The sequence below is a fragment of the Osmia lignaria genome, unplaced genomic scaffold (assembly GCF_051020975.1).
Source record: "Osmia lignaria lignaria isolate PbOS001 unplaced genomic scaffold, iyOsmLign1 scaffold0007, whole genome shotgun sequence".
Lineage (NCBI taxonomy): Eukaryota > Metazoa > Arthropoda > Insecta > Hymenoptera > Megachilidae > Osmia > Osmia lignaria.
In genome coordinates this window covers 12,711,429-12,729,450 of record NW_027478164.1, presented here as the reverse complement: position 1 = coordinate 12,729,450, position 18,022 = coordinate 12,711,429, and positions in this window count along the sequence as shown.

Genomic DNA, 18,022 nt, shown 5'->3' with positions numbered 1-18,022 from the left:
TAGTGCAGAGTTATCTCAAAGAAAGAGGCCACGGTGTGTCTGTACCTCTATTATGTTGGTGCAGCTTCGGAACTTTTAAATATCTTGATATATCTCGAGAACTACGCATCTGATCAAAAAATATCATCGAACATAAAAAGTAGGAAACTTAATTCTCTACAAAAAAGGTCTCTTAACGTTTTGCAATAGCTCGCTTCGTTTCCGAGATATTTGCAGATTTATCTCAAGGGAAGGGTCCTGACGGACATATTTCGAGATATTTCTTCTTCTTGTTGTTCTTCTTCTGCACAGCTAAACTGGAAGTGGCATTTCCAGCTCGCAATAGTGCAGAGTTATCCCAAAGAAAGGGGCCACGATGTTTCTGTATCTCTATTATGTTGGTGCGGCTTCGGAACTTTTAAATATCTCGATATATCTCGAAAACTACGCTTCTGATCAAAAAATATCATAGAACATAAATTGTAGGAAACATAATTCTCTACAAAAAAGGTCTCTTAACATTTTGCCATAGCTCGCTTCGTTTCCGAGATATTTGCAGATTTATCTCAAGGGAAGGGGCCTGACGGACATATTTCGAGATATTTCTTCTTCTTGTTGTCCTTCTTCTGCACAGCTAAGCTGGAAGCGGCATTTGCGGCTCGCACTAGTGCAGAGTTATCTCAAAGAAAGGGGCCACGGTGTTTCTGTATCTCTATTATGTTGGTGCGGCTTCGGAACTTTTAAATATCTTGATATATCTCGAGAACTACGCGTCTGATCAAAAAATATCATAGAACATAAAAAGTAGGAAACATAATTCTCTACAAAAATGGTCTCTGAACATTTTGCCATAGCTCGCTTCGTTTCCGAGATATTTGCAGATATATCTCAAGGGAAGGGGCCTGACGGACATATTTCGAGATATTTCTTCTTCTTGTTGTTCTTCTTCTGCACAGCTAAGCTGGAAGTGGCATTTGCGGCTCGCACTGGTGCACAGTTATCTCAAAGAAAGGGGCTACGGTGTTTCTGTATCTCTATTATGTTGGTGCGGCTTCAGAACTTTTAAATATCTTGATATATCTCGAGAACTACGCATCTGATCAAAAAATATCATAGAACATAAAAAGTAGGAAACTTAATTCTCTACAAAAAAGGTCTCTTAACATTTTGCCATAGCTCGCTTCGTTTCCGAAATATTTGCATATTTATCTCAAGGGAAGGGGCCTGACGGACATATTTCGAGATATTTCTTCTTCTTGTTGTTCTTCTTCTGCACAGCTAAGCTGGAAGTGGCATTTGCGGCTCGCACTAGTGCAGAGTTATCTCAAAGAAAGGGGCCACGGTGTTTCTGTATCTCTATTATGTTGGTGCGGCTTCGGAACTTTTAAATATCTTGATATATCTCGAGAACTACGCATCTGATCAAAAAATATCATAGAACATAAAAAGTAGGAAACTTAATTCTCTACAAAAAAGGTCTCTTAACATTTTGCCATAGCTCGCTTCGTTTCCGAGATATTTGCAGATTTATCTCAAGGGAAGGGGCCTGACGGACATATTTCGAGATATTTCTTCTTCTTGTTGTTCTTCTTCTGCACAGCTAAGCTGGAAGTGGCATTTGCGGCTCGCACTAGTGCAGAGTTATCTCAAAGAAAAGGGTCACGGTGTTTCTGTATCTCTATTATGTTGGTGCGGCTTCGGAACTTTTAAATATCTCGATATATCTCGAAAACTACGCTTCTGATCAAAAAATATCATAGAACATAAATTGTAGGAAACATAATTCTCTACAAAAAAGGTCTCTTAACATTTTGCCATAGCTCGCTTCATTTCCGAGATATTTGCAGATATATCTCAAGGGAAGGGGCCTGACGGACATATTTCGAGATATTTCTTCTTGTTGTTCTTCTTCTGCACAGCTAAGCTGGAAGTGGCATTTGCGGCTCGCACTAGTGCAGAGTTATCTCAAAGAAAGGGGACACGGTTTTTCTGTATCTCTATTATGTTGGTGCGGCTTCGGAACTTTTAAATATCTCGATATATCTCGAAAACTACGCTTCTGATCCAAAAATATCATAGAACATAAATTGTAGGAAACATAATTCTCTACAAAAAAGGTCTCTTAACATTTTGCCATAGCTCGCTTTGTTTCCGAGATATTTGCAGATATATCTCTAGGGAAGGGGCCTGACGGACATATTTCGTGATATTTCTTCTTCTTGTTGTTCTTCTTCTGCACAGCTAAGCTGGAAGTGGCATTTGCAGCTCGCAATAGTGCAGAGTTATCTCAAAGAAAGGGGCCACGGTGTTTCTGTATCTCTATTATGTTGGTGCGGCTTCGGAACTTTTAAATATCTTGATATATCTCGAGAACTACGCATCTGATCCAAAAATATCATAGAACATAAAAAGTAGGAAACTTAATTCTCTACAAAAAAGGTCTCTTAACATTTTGCCATAGCTCGCTTCGTTTCTGAGATATTTGCAGATTTATCTCAAGGGAAGGGGCCTGACGGACATATTTCGAGATATTTCTTCTTCTTGTTGTTCTTCTTCTGCACAGCTAAGCTGGAAGTGGCATTTGCGGCTCGCACTAGTGCAGAGTTATCTCAAAGAAAAGGGTCACGGTGTTTCTGTATCTCTATTAAGGTTGGTGCGGCTTCGGAACTTTTAAATATCTCGATATATCTCGAAAACTACGCTTCTGATCAAAAAATATCATAGAAGATAAAAAGTAGGAAACTTAATTCTCTACAAAAAAGGTCTCTTAACATTTTGCCATAGCTCGCTTCGTTTCCGAGATATTTGCAGATTTATCTCAAGGTAAGGGGCCTGACGGACATATTTCGAGATATTTCTTCTTCTTGTTGTTCTTCTTCTGCACAGCTAAGCTGGAAGTGGCATTTGCAGCTCGCAATAGTGCATAGCTATCTGAAAGAAAGGGGCCACGGTGTTTCTGTATCTCTATTATGTTGGTGCGGCTTCGGAACTTTTAAATATCTTGATATATCTCGAGAACTACGCATCTGATCAAAAAATATCATAGAACATAAAAAGTAGGAAACTTAATTCGCTACAAAAAAGGTCTCTTATCATTTTGCCATAGCTCGCTTCGTTTCCGAGATATTTGCAGATTTATCTCAAGGGAAGGGGCCTAACGGACATATTTCGTGATATTTCTTCTTCTTGTTGTTCTTCTTCTGCACAGCTAAGCTGGAAGTGGCATTTGCAGCTCGCAATAGTGCAGAGTTATCTCAAAGAAAGGGGCCACGGTGTTTCTGTATCTCTATTATGTTGGTGCGGCTTCGGAACTTTTAAATATCTTGATATATCTCGAGAACTACGCGTCTGATCAAAAAATATCATAGAACATAAAAAGTAGGAAACTTAATTCTCTACAAAAAAGTCTGTTAACATTTTGCCATAGCTCGCTTCGTTTCCGAGATATTTGCAGATTTATCTCAAGGGAAGGGGCCTAACGGACATATTTCGAGATATTTCTTCTTCTTGTGGTTCTTCTTCTGCACAGCTAAACTGGAAGTGGCATTTGCAGCTCGCAATAGTGCAGAGTTATCTGAAAGAGAGGGGCCACGGTGTTTCTGTATCTCTATTATGTTGGTGCGGCTTCGGAACTTTTAAATATCTTGATATATCTCGAGAACTACGCATCTGATCAAAAAATATCATCGAACATAAAAAGTAGGAAACTTAATTCTCTACAAAAAAGGTCTCTAAACGTTTTGCAATAGCTCGCTTCGTTTCCGAGATATTTGCAGATTTATCTCAAGGGAAGGGTCCTGACGGACATATTTCGAGATATTTCTTCTTCTTGTAGTTCTTCTTCTGCACAGCTAAACTGGAAGTGGCATTTCCAGCTCGCAATAGTGCAGAGTTATCCCAAAGAAAGGGGCCACGATGTTTCTGTATCTCTATTATGTTGGTGCGGCTTCGGAACTTTTAAGTATCTCGATATATCTCGAAAACTACGCTTCTGATCAAAAAATATCATAGAACATAAATTGTAGGAAACATAATTCTCTACAAAAAAGGTCTCTTAACATTTTGCCATAGCTCGCTTCGTTTCCGAGATATTTGCAGATTTATCTCAAGGGAAGGGGCCTGACGGACATATTTCGAGATATTTCTTCTTCTTGTTGTTCTTCTTCTGCACAGCTAAGCTGGAAGTGGCATTTGCAGCGTGCAATAGTGCAGAGTTATCTCAAAGAAAGGGGCCACGGTGTTTCTGCATCTCTATTATGTTGGTGCGGCTTCGGAACTTTTAAATATCTTGATATATCTCGAGAACTACGCATCTGATCAAAAAATATCATACTACATAAAAAGTAAGAAACTTAATTCTCTACAAGAAAGGTCTCTAAACATTTTGCCATAGCTCGCTTCGTTTCCGAGATATTTGCAGATTTATCTCAAGGGAAGGGGCCTGACGGACATATTTCGAGATATTTCTTCTTCTTGTTGTCCTTCTTCTGCACAGCTAAGCTGGAAGTGGCATTTGCGGCTCGCACTAGTGCAGAGTTATCTCAAAGAAAGGGGCCACGGTGTTTCTGTATCTCTATTATGTTGGTGCGTCTTCGGAACTTTTAAATATCTCGATATATCTCGAAAACTACGCTTCTGATCAAAAAATATCATAGAACATAAATTGTAGGAAACATAATTCTCTACAAAAAACGTCTCTTAACATTTTGCCATAGCTCGCTTCGTTTCCGAGATATTTGCAGATTCAGCTCAAAGGAACTGGCCTGACGGACATATTTCGAGATATTTCTTCTTCTTGTTGTTCTTCCTCTGCACAGCTAAGCTGGAAGTGGCATTTGCAGCTCGCAATAGTGCAGAGTTATCTCAAAGAAAGGGGCCACGGTGTTTCTGTATCTCTATTATGTTGGTGCGGCTTCTTAACTTTTAAATATCTCGATATATCTCGAAAACTACGCTTCTGATCAAAAAATATCATAGAACATAAATTCTAGGAAACATAATTCTCTACAAAAAAGGTCTCTTAACATTTTGCCATAGCTCGCTTCGTTTCCGAGATATTTGCAGATACATCTCAAGGGAAGGGGCCTGACGGACATATTTCGAGATATTTCTTCTTCTTGTTGTTCTTCTTCTGCACAGCTAAGCTGGAAGTGGCATTTGCAGCTCGCAATAGTGCAGAGTTATCTCAAAGAAAGGGGCCCCGGTGTTTCTGTATCTCTATTATGTTGGTGCGGCTTCGGAACTTTTAAATATCTCGATATATCTCGAAAACTACGCTTCTGATCAAAAAATATCATAGAACATAAATTGTAGGAAACTTAATTCTCTACAAAAAAGGTCTCTTAACATTTTGCCATAGCTCTCTTCGTTTCCGAGATATTTGCAGATTTATCTCAAGGGAAGGGGCCTGACGGACATATTTCGAGATATTTCTTCTTCTTGTTGTTCTTCTTCTGCACAGCTAAGCTGGAAGTGGCATTTGCAGCTCGCAATAGTGCAGAGTTATCTCAAAGAAAGGGGCTACGGTGTTTCTGTATCTCTATTATGTTGGTGCGGCTTCAGAACTTTTAAATATCTTGATATATCTCGAGAACTACGCATCTGATCAAAAAATATCATAGAACATAAAAAGTAGGAAACTTAATTCTCTACAAAAAAGGTCTCTTAACATTTTGCCATAGCTCGCTTCGTTTCCGAAATATTTGCATATTTATCTCAAGGGAAGGGGCCTGACGGACATATTTCGAGATATTTCTTCTTCTTGTTGTTCTTCTTCTGCACAGCTAAGCTGGAAGTGGCATTTGCGGCTCGCACTAGTGCAGAGTTATCTCAAAGAAAGGGGCCACGGTGTTTCTGTATCTCTATTATGTTGGTGCGGCTTCGGAACTTTTAAATATCTTGATATATCTCGAGAACTACGCATCTGATCAAAAAATATCATAGAACATAAAAAGTAGGAAACTTAATTCTCTACAAAAAAGGTCTCTTAACATTTTGCCATAGCTCGCTTCGTTTCCGAAATATTTGCATATTTATCTCAAGGGAAGGGGCCTGACGGACATATTTCGAGATATTTCTTCTTCTTGTTGTTCTTCTTCTGCACAGCTAAGCTGGAAGTGGCATTTGCGGCTCGCACTAGTGCAGAGTTATCTCAAAGAAAGGGGACACGGTTTTTCTGTATCTCTATTATGTTGGTGCGGCTTCGGAACTTTTAAATATCTCGATATATCTCGAAAACTACGCTTCTGATCCAAAAATATCATAGAACATAAATTGTAGGAAACATAATTCTCTACAAAAAAGGTCTCTTAACATTTTGCCATAGCTCGCTTTGTTTCCGAGATATTTGCAGATATATCTCTAGGGAAGGGGCCTGACGGACATATTTCGTGATATTTCTTCTTCTTGTTGTTCTTCTTCTGCACAGCTAAGCTGGAAGTGGCATTTGCAGCTCGCAATAGTGCAGAGTTATCTCAAAGAAAGGGGCCACGGTGTTTCTGTATCTCTATTATGTTGGTGCGGCTTCGGAACTTTTAAATATCTTGATATATCTCGAGAACTACGCATCTGATCCAAAAATATCATAGAACATAAAAAGTAGGAAACTTAATTCTCTACAAAAAAGGTCTCTTAACATTTTGCCATAGCTCGCTTCGTTTCTGAGATATTTGCAGATTTATCTCAAGGGAAGGGGCCTGACGGACATATTTCGAGATATTTCTTCTTCTTGTTGTTCTTCTTCTGCACAGCTAAGCTGGAAGTGGCATTTGCGGCTCGCACTAGTGCAGAGTTATCTCAAAGAAAAGGGTCACGGTGTTTCTGTATCTCTATTAAGGTTGGTGCGGCTTCGGAACTTTTAAATATCTCGATATATCTCGAAAACTACGCTTCTGATCAAAAAATATCATAGAAGATAAAAAGTAGGAAACTTAATTCTCTACAAAAAAGGTCTCTTAACATTTTGCCATAGCTCGCTTCGTTTCCGAGATATTTGCAGATTTATCTCAAGGTAAGGGGCCTGACGGACATATTTCGAGATATTTCTTCTTCTTGTTGTTCTTCTTCTGCACAGCTAAGCTGGAAGTGGCATTTGCAGCTCGCAATAGTGCACAGCTATCTGAAAGAAAGGGGCCACGGTGTTTCTGTATCTCTATTATGTTGGTGCGGCTTCGGAACTTTTAAATATCTTGATATATCTCGAGAACTACGCATCTGATCAAAAAATATCATAGAACATAAAAAGTAGGAAACTTAATTCGCTACAAAAAAGGTCTCTTATCATTTTGCCATAGCTCGCTTCGTTTCCGAGATATTTGCAGATTTATCTCAAGGGAAGGGGCCTAACGGACATATTTCGTGATATTTCTTCTTCTTGTTGTTCTTCTTCTGCACAGCTAAGCTGGAAGTGGCATTTGCAGCTCGCAATAGTGCAGAGTTATCTCAAAGAAAGGGGCCACGGTGTTTCTGTATCTCTATTATGTTGGTGCGGCTTCGGAACTTTTAAATATCTTGATATATCTCGAGAACTACGCGTCTGATCAAAAAATATCATAGAACATAAAAAGTAGGAAACTTAATTCTCTACAAAAAAGTCTGTTAACATTTTGCCATAGCTCGCTTCGTTTCCGAGATATTTGCAGATTTATCTCAAGGGAAGGGGCCTAACGGACATATTTCGAGATATTTCTTCTTCTTGTGGTTCTTCTTCTGCACAGCTAAACTGGAAGTGGCATTTCCAGCTCGCAATAGTGCAGAGTGATCTGAAAGAGAGGGGCCACGGTGTTTCTGTATCTCTATTATGTTGGTGCGGCTTCGGAACTTTTAAATATCTTGATATATCTCGAGAACTACGCATCTGATCCAAAAATATCATAGAACATAAAAAGTAGGAAACTTAATTCTCTACAAAAAAGGTCTCTTAACATTTTGCCATAGCTCGCTTCGTTTCTGAGATATTTGCAGATTTATCTCAAGGGAAGGGGCCTGACGGACATATTTCGAGATATTTCTTCTTCTTGTTGTTCTTCTTCTGCACAGCTAAGCTGGAAGTGGCATTTGCGGCTCGCACTAGTGCAGAGTTATCTCAAAGAAAAGGGTCACGGTGTTTCTGTATCTCTATTAAGGTTGGTGCGGCTTCGGAACTTTTAAATATCTCGATATATCTCGAAAACTACGCTTCTGATCAAAAAATATCATAGAAGATAAAAAGTAGGAAACTTAATTCTCTACAAAAAAGGTCTCTTAACATTTTGCCATAGCTCGCTTCGTTTCCGAGATATTTGCAGATTTATCTCAAGGTAAGGGGCCTGACGGACATATTTCGAGATATTTCTTCTTCTTGTTGTTCTTCTTCTGCACAGCTAAGCTGGAAGTGGCATTTGCAGCTCGCAATAGTGCACAGCTATCTGAAAGAAAGGGGCCACGGTGTTTCTGTATCTCTATTATGTTGGTGCGGCTTCGGAACTTTTAAATATCTTGATATATCTCGAGAACTACGCATCTGATCAAAAAATATCATAGAACATAAAAAGTAGGAAACTTAATTCGCTACAAAAAAGGTCTCTTATCATTTTGCCATAGCTCGCTTCGTTTCCGAGATATTTGCAGATTTATCTCAAGGGAAGGGGCCTAACGGACATATTTCGTGATATTTCTTCTTCTTGTTGTTCTTCTTCTGCACAGCTAAGCTGGAAGTGGCATTTGCAGCTCGCAATAGTGCAGAGTTATCTCAAAGAAAGGGGCCACGGTGTTTCTGTATCTCTATTATGTTGGTGCGGCTTCGGAACTTTTAAATATCTTGATATATCTCGAGAACTACGCGTCTGATCAAAAAATATCATAGAACATAAAAAGTAGGAAACTTAATTCTCTACAAAAAAGTCTGTTAACATTTTGCCATAGCTCGCTTCGTTTCCGAGATATTTGCAGATTTATCTCAAGGGAAGGGGCCTAACGGACATATTTCGAGATATTTCTTCTTCTTGTGGTTCTTCTTCTGCACAGCTAAACTGGAAGTGGCATTTCCAGCTCGCAATAGTGCAGAGTGATCTGAAAGAGAGGGGCCACGGTGTTTCTGTATCTCTATTATGTTGGTGCGGCTTCGGAACTTTTAAATATCTTGATATATCTCGAGAACTACGCATCTGATCAAAAAATATCATAGAACATAAAAAGTAGGAAACTTAATTCTCTACAAAAAACGTCTCTTAACGTTTTGCAATAGCTCGCTTCGTTTCCGAGATATTTGCAGATTTATCTCAAGGGAAGGGTCCTGACGGACATATTTCGAGATATTTCTTCTTCTTGTTGTTCTTCTTCTGCACAGCTAAGCTGGAAGTGGCATTTGCAGCTCGCAATTGTGCAGAGTTATCTCAAAGAGAGGGGCCACGGTGTTTCTGTATCTCTATTATGTTGGTGCGGCTTCGGAACTTTTAAATATCTTGATATATCTCGAGAACTACGCATCTGATCAAAAAATATCATAGAACATAAAAAGTAGGAAACTTAATTCGCTACAAAAAAGGTCTCTTAACATTTTGCCATAGCTCGCTTCGTTTCCGAGATATTTGCAGATTTATCTCAAGGGAAGGGGCCTAACGGACATATTTCGTGATATTTCTTCTTCTTGTTGTTCTTCTTCTGCACAGCTAAGCTGGAAGTGGCATTTGCAGCTCGCAATAGTGCAGAGTTATCTCAAAGAAAGGGGCCACGGTGTTTCTGTATCTCTATTATGTTGGTGCGGCTTCTTAACTTTTAAATATCTTGATATATCTCGAGAACTACGCATCTGATCAAAAAATTTCATAGAACATAAAAAGTAGGAAACTCAATTCTCTACAAAAAAGGTCTGTTAACATTTTGCAATAGCTCGCTTCGTTTCCGAGATATTTGCAGATTTATCTCAAGGGAAGGGGCCTGACGGACATATTTCGAGATATTTCTTCTTCTTGTTGTTCTTCTTCTGCACAGCTAAGCTGGAAGTGGCATTTGCGGCTCGCACTAGTGCAGAGTTATCTCAAAGAAAGGGGCCACGGTGTTTCTGTATCTCTATTATGTTGGTGCGGCTTCGGAACTTTTAAATATCTCGATATATCTCGAAAACTACGCTTCTGATCAAAAAATATCATAGAACATAAATTGTAGGTAACATAATTCTCTACAAAAAACGTCTCTTAACATTTTGCCATAGCTCGCTTCGTTTCCGAGATATTTACAGATTCAGCTCAAAGGAACTGGCCTGACGGACATATTTCGAGATATTTCTTCTTCTTGTTGTTCTTCCTCTGCACAGCTAAGCTGGAAGTGGCATTTGCAGCTCGCAATAGTGCAGAGTTATCTCAAAGAAAGGGGCCACGGTGTTTCTGTATCTCTATTATGTTGGTGCGGCTTCGGAACTTTTAAATATCTTGATATATCTCGAGAACTACGCATCTGATCAAAAAATATCATAGAACATAAAAAGTAGGAAACTTAATTCGCTACAAAAAAGGTCTCTTAACATTTTGCCATAGCTCGCTTCGTTTCCGAGATATTTGCAGATTTATCTCAAGGTAAGGGGCCTGACGGACATATTTCGAGATATTTCTTCTTCTTGTTGTTCTTCTTCTGCACAGCTAAACTGGAAGTGGCATTTCCAGCTCGCAATAGTGCAGAGTTATCTCAAAGAGAGGGGCCACGGTGTTTCTGTATCTCTATTATGTTGGTGCGGCTTCGGAACTTTTAAATATCTTGATATATCTCGAGAACTACGCATCTGATCAAAAAATATCATAGAACATAAAAAGTAGGAAACTTAATTCTCTACAAAAAAGGTCTCTTAACGTTTTGCAATAGCTCGCTTCGTTTCCGAGATATTTGCAGATTTATCTCAAGGGAAGGGTCCTGACGGACATATTTCGAGATATTTCTTCTTCTTGTTGTTCTTCTTCTGCACAGCTAAGCTGGAAGTGGCATTTGCAGCTCGCAATTGTGCAGAGTTATCTCAAAGAGAGGGGCCACGGTGTTTCTGTATCTCTATTATGTTGGTGCGGCTTCGGAACTTTTAAATATCTTGATATATCTCGAGAACTACGCATCTGATCAGAAAATATCATAGAAGATAAAAAGTAGGAAACTTACTTCTCTACAAAAAAGGTCTCTTAACATTTTGCCATAGCTCGCTTCGTTTCCGAGATATTTGCAGATTTATCTCAAGGTAAGGGGCCTGACGGACATATTTCGAGATATTTCTTCTTCTTGTTGTTCTTCTTCTGCACAGCTAAGCTGGAAGTGGCATTTGCAGCTCGCAATAGTGCATAGCTATCTGAAAGAAAGGGGCCACGGTGTTTCTGTATCTCTATTATGTTGGTGCGGCTTCGGAACTTTTAAATATCTTGATATATCTCGAGAACTACGCATCTGATCAAAAAATATCATAGAACATAAAAAGTAGGAAACTTAATTCGCTACAAAAAAGGTCTCTTAACATTTTGCCATAGCTCGCTTCGTTTCCGAGACATTTGCAGATTTATCTCAAGGGAAGGGGCCTAACGGACATATTTCGTGATATTTCTTCTTCTTGTTGTTCTTCTTCTGCACAGCTAAGCTGGAAGTGGCATTTGCAGCTCGCAATAGTGCAGAGTTATCTCAAAGAAAGGGGCCACGGTGTTTCTGTATCTCTATTATGTTGGTGCGGCTTCGGAACTTTTAAATATCTTGATATATCTCGAGAACTACGCATCTGATCAAAAAATATCATAGAACATAAAAAGTAGGCAACTTAATTCTCTACAAAAAAGGTCTCTTATCATTTTGCCATAGCTCTCTTCGTTTCCGAGATGTTTGCAGATTTATCTCAAGGGAAGGGGCCTGACGGACATATTTCGAGATATTTCTTCTTCTTGTTGTTCTTCTTCTGCACAGCTAAGCTGGAAGTGGCATTTGCAGCTCGCAAGGTGCAGAGTTATCTCAAAGAAAGGGGCCACGGTGTTTCTGTATCTCTATTATGTTGGTGCGGCTTCGGAACTTTTAAATATCTTGATATATCTCGAGAACTACGCGTCTGATCAAAAAATATCATGGAACATAAAAAGTAGGAAACTTAATTCTCTACAAAAAATGTCTCTTAACATTTTGCCATAGCTCGCTTCGTTTCCGAGATATTTGCAGATTTATCTCAAGGGAAGGGGCCGACGGACATATTTCGAGATATTTCTTCTTCTTGTTGTTCTTCTTCTGCACAGCTAAGCTGGAAGTGGCATTTGCAGCTCGCAATAGTGCAGAGTTATCTCAAAGAAAGGGGCCACGGTGTTTCTGTACCTCTATTATGTTGGTGCAGCTTCGGAGCTTTTAAATATCTTGATATATCTCGAGAACTACGCATCTGATCAAAAAATATCATAGAACATAAAAAGTAGGAAACTTAATTCTCTACAAAAAAGGTCTCTTAACGTTTTGCAATAGCTCGCTTCGTTTCCGAGATATTTGCAGATTTATCTCAAGGGAAGGGTCCTGACGGACATATTTCGAGATATTTCTTCTTCTTGTTGTTCTTCTTCTGCACAGCTAAACTGGAAGTGGCATTTCCAGCTCGCAATAGTGCAGAGTTATCCCAAAGAAAGGGGCCACGGTGTTTCTGTATCTCTATTATGTTGGTGCGGCTTCGGAACTTTTAAATATCTCGATATGTCTCGAAAACTACGCTTCTGATCAAAAAATATCATAGAACATAAATTGTAGGAAACATAATTCTCTACAAAAAAGGTCTCTTAACATTTTGCCATAGCTCGCTTCGTTTCCGAGATATTTGCAGATTTATCCCAAGGGAAGGGGCCTGACGGACATATTTCGAGATATTTCTTCTTCTTGTTGTTCTTCTTCTGCACAGCTAAGCTGGAAGTGGCATTTGCAGCTCGCAGTAGTGCAGAGTTATCTCAAAGAAAGGGGCCACGGTGTTTCTGTATCTCTATTATGTTGGTGCGGCTTCGGAACTTTTAAATATCTTGATATATCTCGAGAACTACGCATCTGATCAAAAAATATCATAGAACATAAAAAGTAGGAAACTTAATTCTTCACAAAAAAGGTCTCTCAACATTTTGCCATAGCTCGCTTCGTTTCCGAGATATTTGCAGATTTATCTCAAGGGAAGGGGCCTGACGGACATATTTCGAGATATTTCTTCTTCTTGTTGTTCTTCTTCTGCACAGCTAAGCTGGAAGTGGCATTTGCAGCTCGCAATTGTGCAGAGTTATCTCAAAGGGAGGGGCCACGGTGTTTCTGTATCTCTATTATGTTGGTGCGGCTTCGGAACTTTTAAATATCTTGATATATCTCGAGAACTACGCATCTGATCAAAAAATATCGTAGAACATAAAAAGTAGGAAACTTAATTCTCTACAAATAAGGTCTCTTAACATTTTGCCATAGCTCGCTTGGTTGCCGAGATATTTGCAGATTTATCTCAAGGGAAGGGGCCTGAGGGACATATTTCGAGATATTTCTTCTTCCTGTTGTTCTTCTTCTGCACAGCTAAGCTGCAAGTGGCATTTGCAGGTCGCAATAGTGCAGAGTTATCTCAAAGAAAGGGGCTACGGTGTTTCTGTATCTCTATTATGTTGGTGCGGCTTCGGAACTTTTAAATATCTCGATATATCTCGAAAACTACGCTTCTGATCAAAAAATATCAGAGAACGTAAATTGTAGGAAAGATAATTCTCTACAAAAAAGGTCTCTTAAGATTTTGCCATAGCTCGCTTCGTTTCCGAGATATTTGCAGATTTATCTCAAGGGAAGGGGCCTGACGGACATATTTCGAGATATTTCTTCTTCTTGTTGTTCTTCTTCTGCACAGCTAAGCTGGAAGTGGCATTTGCAGCTCGCAATAGTGCAGAGTTATCTCAAAGAAAGGGGCCACGGTGTTTCTGTATCTCTATTATGTTGGTGCCGCTTCGGAACTCTTAAATATCTGGATATATCTCGAGAACTACGCATCTGATCAAAAAATATCATAGAACATAAAAAGTAGGAAACTTAATTCTCTACAAAAAAGGTCTCTTAACATTTTGCCATAGCTCGCTTCGTTTCCGAGATATTTGCAGATTTATCTCAAGGGAAGGGTCCTGACGGACATATTTCGAGATATTTCTTCTTCTTGTTGTTCTTCTTCTGCACAACTAAACTGGAAGTGGCATTTCCAGCTCGCAATAGTGCAGAGTTATCCCAAAGAAAGGGGCCACGATGTTTCTGTATCTCTATTATGTTGGTGCGGCTTCGGAACTTTTAAATATCTTGATATATCTCGAGAACTACGCATCTGATCAAAAAATATCATAGAACATAAAAAGTAGGAAACTTAATTCTCTACAAAAAAGGTCTCTTAACATTTTGCCATAGCTCGCTTCGTTTCCGAAATATTTGCATATTTATCTCAAGGGAAGGGGCCTGACGGACATATTTCGAGATATTTCTTCTTCTTGTTGTTCTTCTTCTGCACAGCTAAGCTGGAAGTGGCATTTGCGGCTCGCACTAGTGCAGAGTTATCTCAAAGAAAGGGGACACGGTTTTTCTGTATCTCTATTATGTTGGTGCGGCTTCGGAACTTTTAAATATCTCGATATATCTCGAAAACTACGCTTCTGATCCAAAAATATCATAGAACATAAATTGTAGGAAACATAATTCTCTACAAAAAAGGTCTCTTAACATTTTGCCATAGCTCGCTTTGTTTCCGAGATATTTGCAGATATATCTCTAGGGAAGGGGCCTGACGGACATATTTCGTGATATTTCTTCTTCTTGTTGTTCTTCTTCTGCACAGCTAAGCTGGAAGTGGCATTTGCAGCTCGCAATAGTGCAGAGTTATCTCAAAGAAAGGGGCCACGGTGTTTCTGTATCTCTATTATGTTGGTGCGGCTTCGGAACTTTTAAATATCTTGATATATCTCGAGAACTACGCATCTGATCCAAAAATATCATAGAACATAAAAAGTAGGAAACTTAATTCTCTACAAAAAAGGTCTCTTAACATTTTGCCATAGCTCGCTTCGTTTCTGAGATATTTGCAGATTTATCTCAAGGGAAGGGGCCTGACGGACATATTTCGAGATATTTCTTCTTCTTGTTGTTCTTCTTCTGCACAGCTAAGCTGGAAGTGGCATTTGCGGCTCGCACTAGTGCAGAGTTATCTCAAAGAAAAGGGTCACGGTGTTTCTGTATCTCTATTAAGGTTGGTGCGGCTTCGGAACTTTTAAATATCTCGATATATCTCGAAAACTACGCTTCTGATCAAAAAATATCATAGAAGATAAAAAGTAGGAAACTTAATTCTCTACAAAAAAGGTCTCTTAACATTTTGCCATAGCTCGCTTCGTTTCCGAGATATTTGCAGATTTATCTCAAGGTAAGGGGCCTGACGGACATATTTCGAGATATTTCTTCTTCTTGTTGTTCTTCTTCTGCACAGCTAAGCTGGAAGTGGCATTTGCAGCTCGCAATAGTGCACAGCTATCTGAAAGAAAGGGGCCACGGTGTTTCTGTATCTCTATTATGTTGGTGCGGCTTCGGAACTTTTAAATATCTTGATATATCTCGAGAACTACGCATCTGATCAAAAAATATCATAGAACATAAAAAGTAGGAAACTTAATTCGCTACAAAAAAGGTCTCTTATCATTTTGCCATAGCTCGCTTCGTTTCCGAGATATTTGCAGATTTATCTCAAGGGAAGGGGCCTAACGGACATATTTCGTGATATTTCTTCTTCTTGTTGTTCTTCTTCTGCACAGCTAAGCTGGAAGTGGCATTTGCAGCTCGCAATAGTGCAGAGTTATCTCAAAGAAAGGGGCCACGGTGTTTCTGTATCTCTATTATGTTGGTGCCGCTTCGGAACTCTTAAATATCTGGATATATCTCGAGAACTACGCATCTGATCAAAAAATATCATAGAACATAAAAAGTAGGAAACTTAATTCTCTACAAAAAAGGTCTCTTAACATTTTGCCATAGCTCGCTTCGTTTCCGAGATATTTGCAGATTTATCTCAAGGGAAGGGTCCTGACGGACATATTTCGAGATATTTCTTCTTCTTGTTGTTCTTCTTCTGCACAACTAAACTGGAAGTGGCATTTCCAGCTCGCAATAGTGCAGAGTTATCCCAAAGAAAGGGGCCACGATGTTTCTGTATCTCTATTATGTTGGTGCGGCTTCGGAACTTTTAAATATCTTGATATATCTCGAGAACTACGCATCTGATCAAAAAATATCATAGAACATAAAAAGTAGGAAACTTAATTCTCTACAAAAAAGGTCTCTTAACATTTTGCCATAGCTCGCTTCGTTTCCGAAATATTTGCATATTTATCTCAAGGGAAGGGGCCTGACGGACATATTTCGAGATATTTCTTCTTCTTGTTGTTCTTCTTCTGCACAGCTAAGCTGGAAGTGGCATTTGCGGCTCGCACTAGTGCAGAGTTATCTCAAAGAAAGGGGACACGGTTTTTCTGTATCTCTATTATGTTGGTGCGGCTTCGGAACTTTTAAATATCTCGATATATCTCGAAAACTACGCTTCTGATCCAAAAATATCATAGAACATAAATTGTAGGAAACATAATTCTCTACAAAAAAGGTCTCTTAACATTTTGCCATAGCTCGCTTTGTTTCCGAGATATTTGCAGATATATCTCTAGGGAAGGGGCCTGACGGACATATTTCGTGATATTTCTTCTTCTTGTTGTTCTTCTTCTGCACAGCTAAGCTGGAAGTGGCATTTGCAGCTCGCAATAGTGCAGAGTTATCTCAAAGAAAGGGGCCACGGTGTTTCTGTATCTCTATTATGTTGGTGCGGCTTCGGAACTTTTAAATATCTTGATATATCTCGAGAACTACGCATCTGATCCAAAAATATCATAGAACATAAAAAGTAGGAAACTTAATTCTCTACAAAAAAGGTCTCTTAACATTTTGCCATAGCTCGCTTCGTTTCTGAGATATTTGCAGATTTATCTCAAGGGAAGGGGCCTGACGGACATATTTCGAGATATTTCTTCTTCTTGTTGTTCTTCTTCTGCACAGCTAAGCTGGAAGTGGCATTTGCGGCTCGCACTAGTGCAGAGTTATCTCAAAGAAAAGGGTCACGGTGTTTCTGTATCTCTATTAAGGTTGGTGCGGCTTCGGAACTTTTAAATATCTCGATATATCTCGAAAACTACGCTTCTGATCAAAAAATATCATAGAAGATAAAAAGTAGGAAACTTAATTCTCTACAAAAAAGGTCTCTTAACATTTTGCCATAGCTCGCTTCGTTTCCGAGATATTTGCAGATTTATCTCAAGGTAAGGGGCCTGACGGACATATTTCGAGATATTTCTTCTTCTTGTTGTTCTTCTTCTGCACAGCTAAGCTGGAAGTGGCATTTGCAGCTCGCAATAGTGCACAGCTATCTGAAAGAAAGGGGCCACGGTGTTTCTGTATCTCTATTATGTTGGTGCGGCTTCGGAACTTTTAAATATCTTGATATATCTCGAGAACTACGCATCTGATCAAAAAATATCATAGAACATAAAAAGTAGGAAACTTAATTCGCTACAAAAAAGGTCTCTTATCATTTTGCCATAGCTCGCTTCGTTTCCGAGATATTTGCAGATTTATCTCAAGGGAAGGGGCCTAACGGACATATTTCGTGATATTTCTTCTTCTTGTTGTTCTTCTTCTGCACAGCTAAGCTGGAAGTGGCATTTGCAGCTCGCAATAGTGCAGAGTTATCTCAAAGAAAGGGGCCACGGTGTTTCTGTATCTCTATTATGTTGGTGCGGCTTCGGAACTTTTAAATATCTTGATATATCTCGAGAACTACGCGTCTGATCAAAAAATATCATAGAACATAAAAAGTAGGAAACTTAATTCTCTACAAAAAAGTCTGTTAACATTTTGCCATAGCTCGCTTCGTTTCCGAGATATTTGCAGATTTATCTCAAGGGAAGGGGCCTAACGGACATATTTCGAGATATTTCTTCTTCTTGTGGTTCTTCTTCTGCACAGCTAAACTGGAAGTGGCATTTCCAGC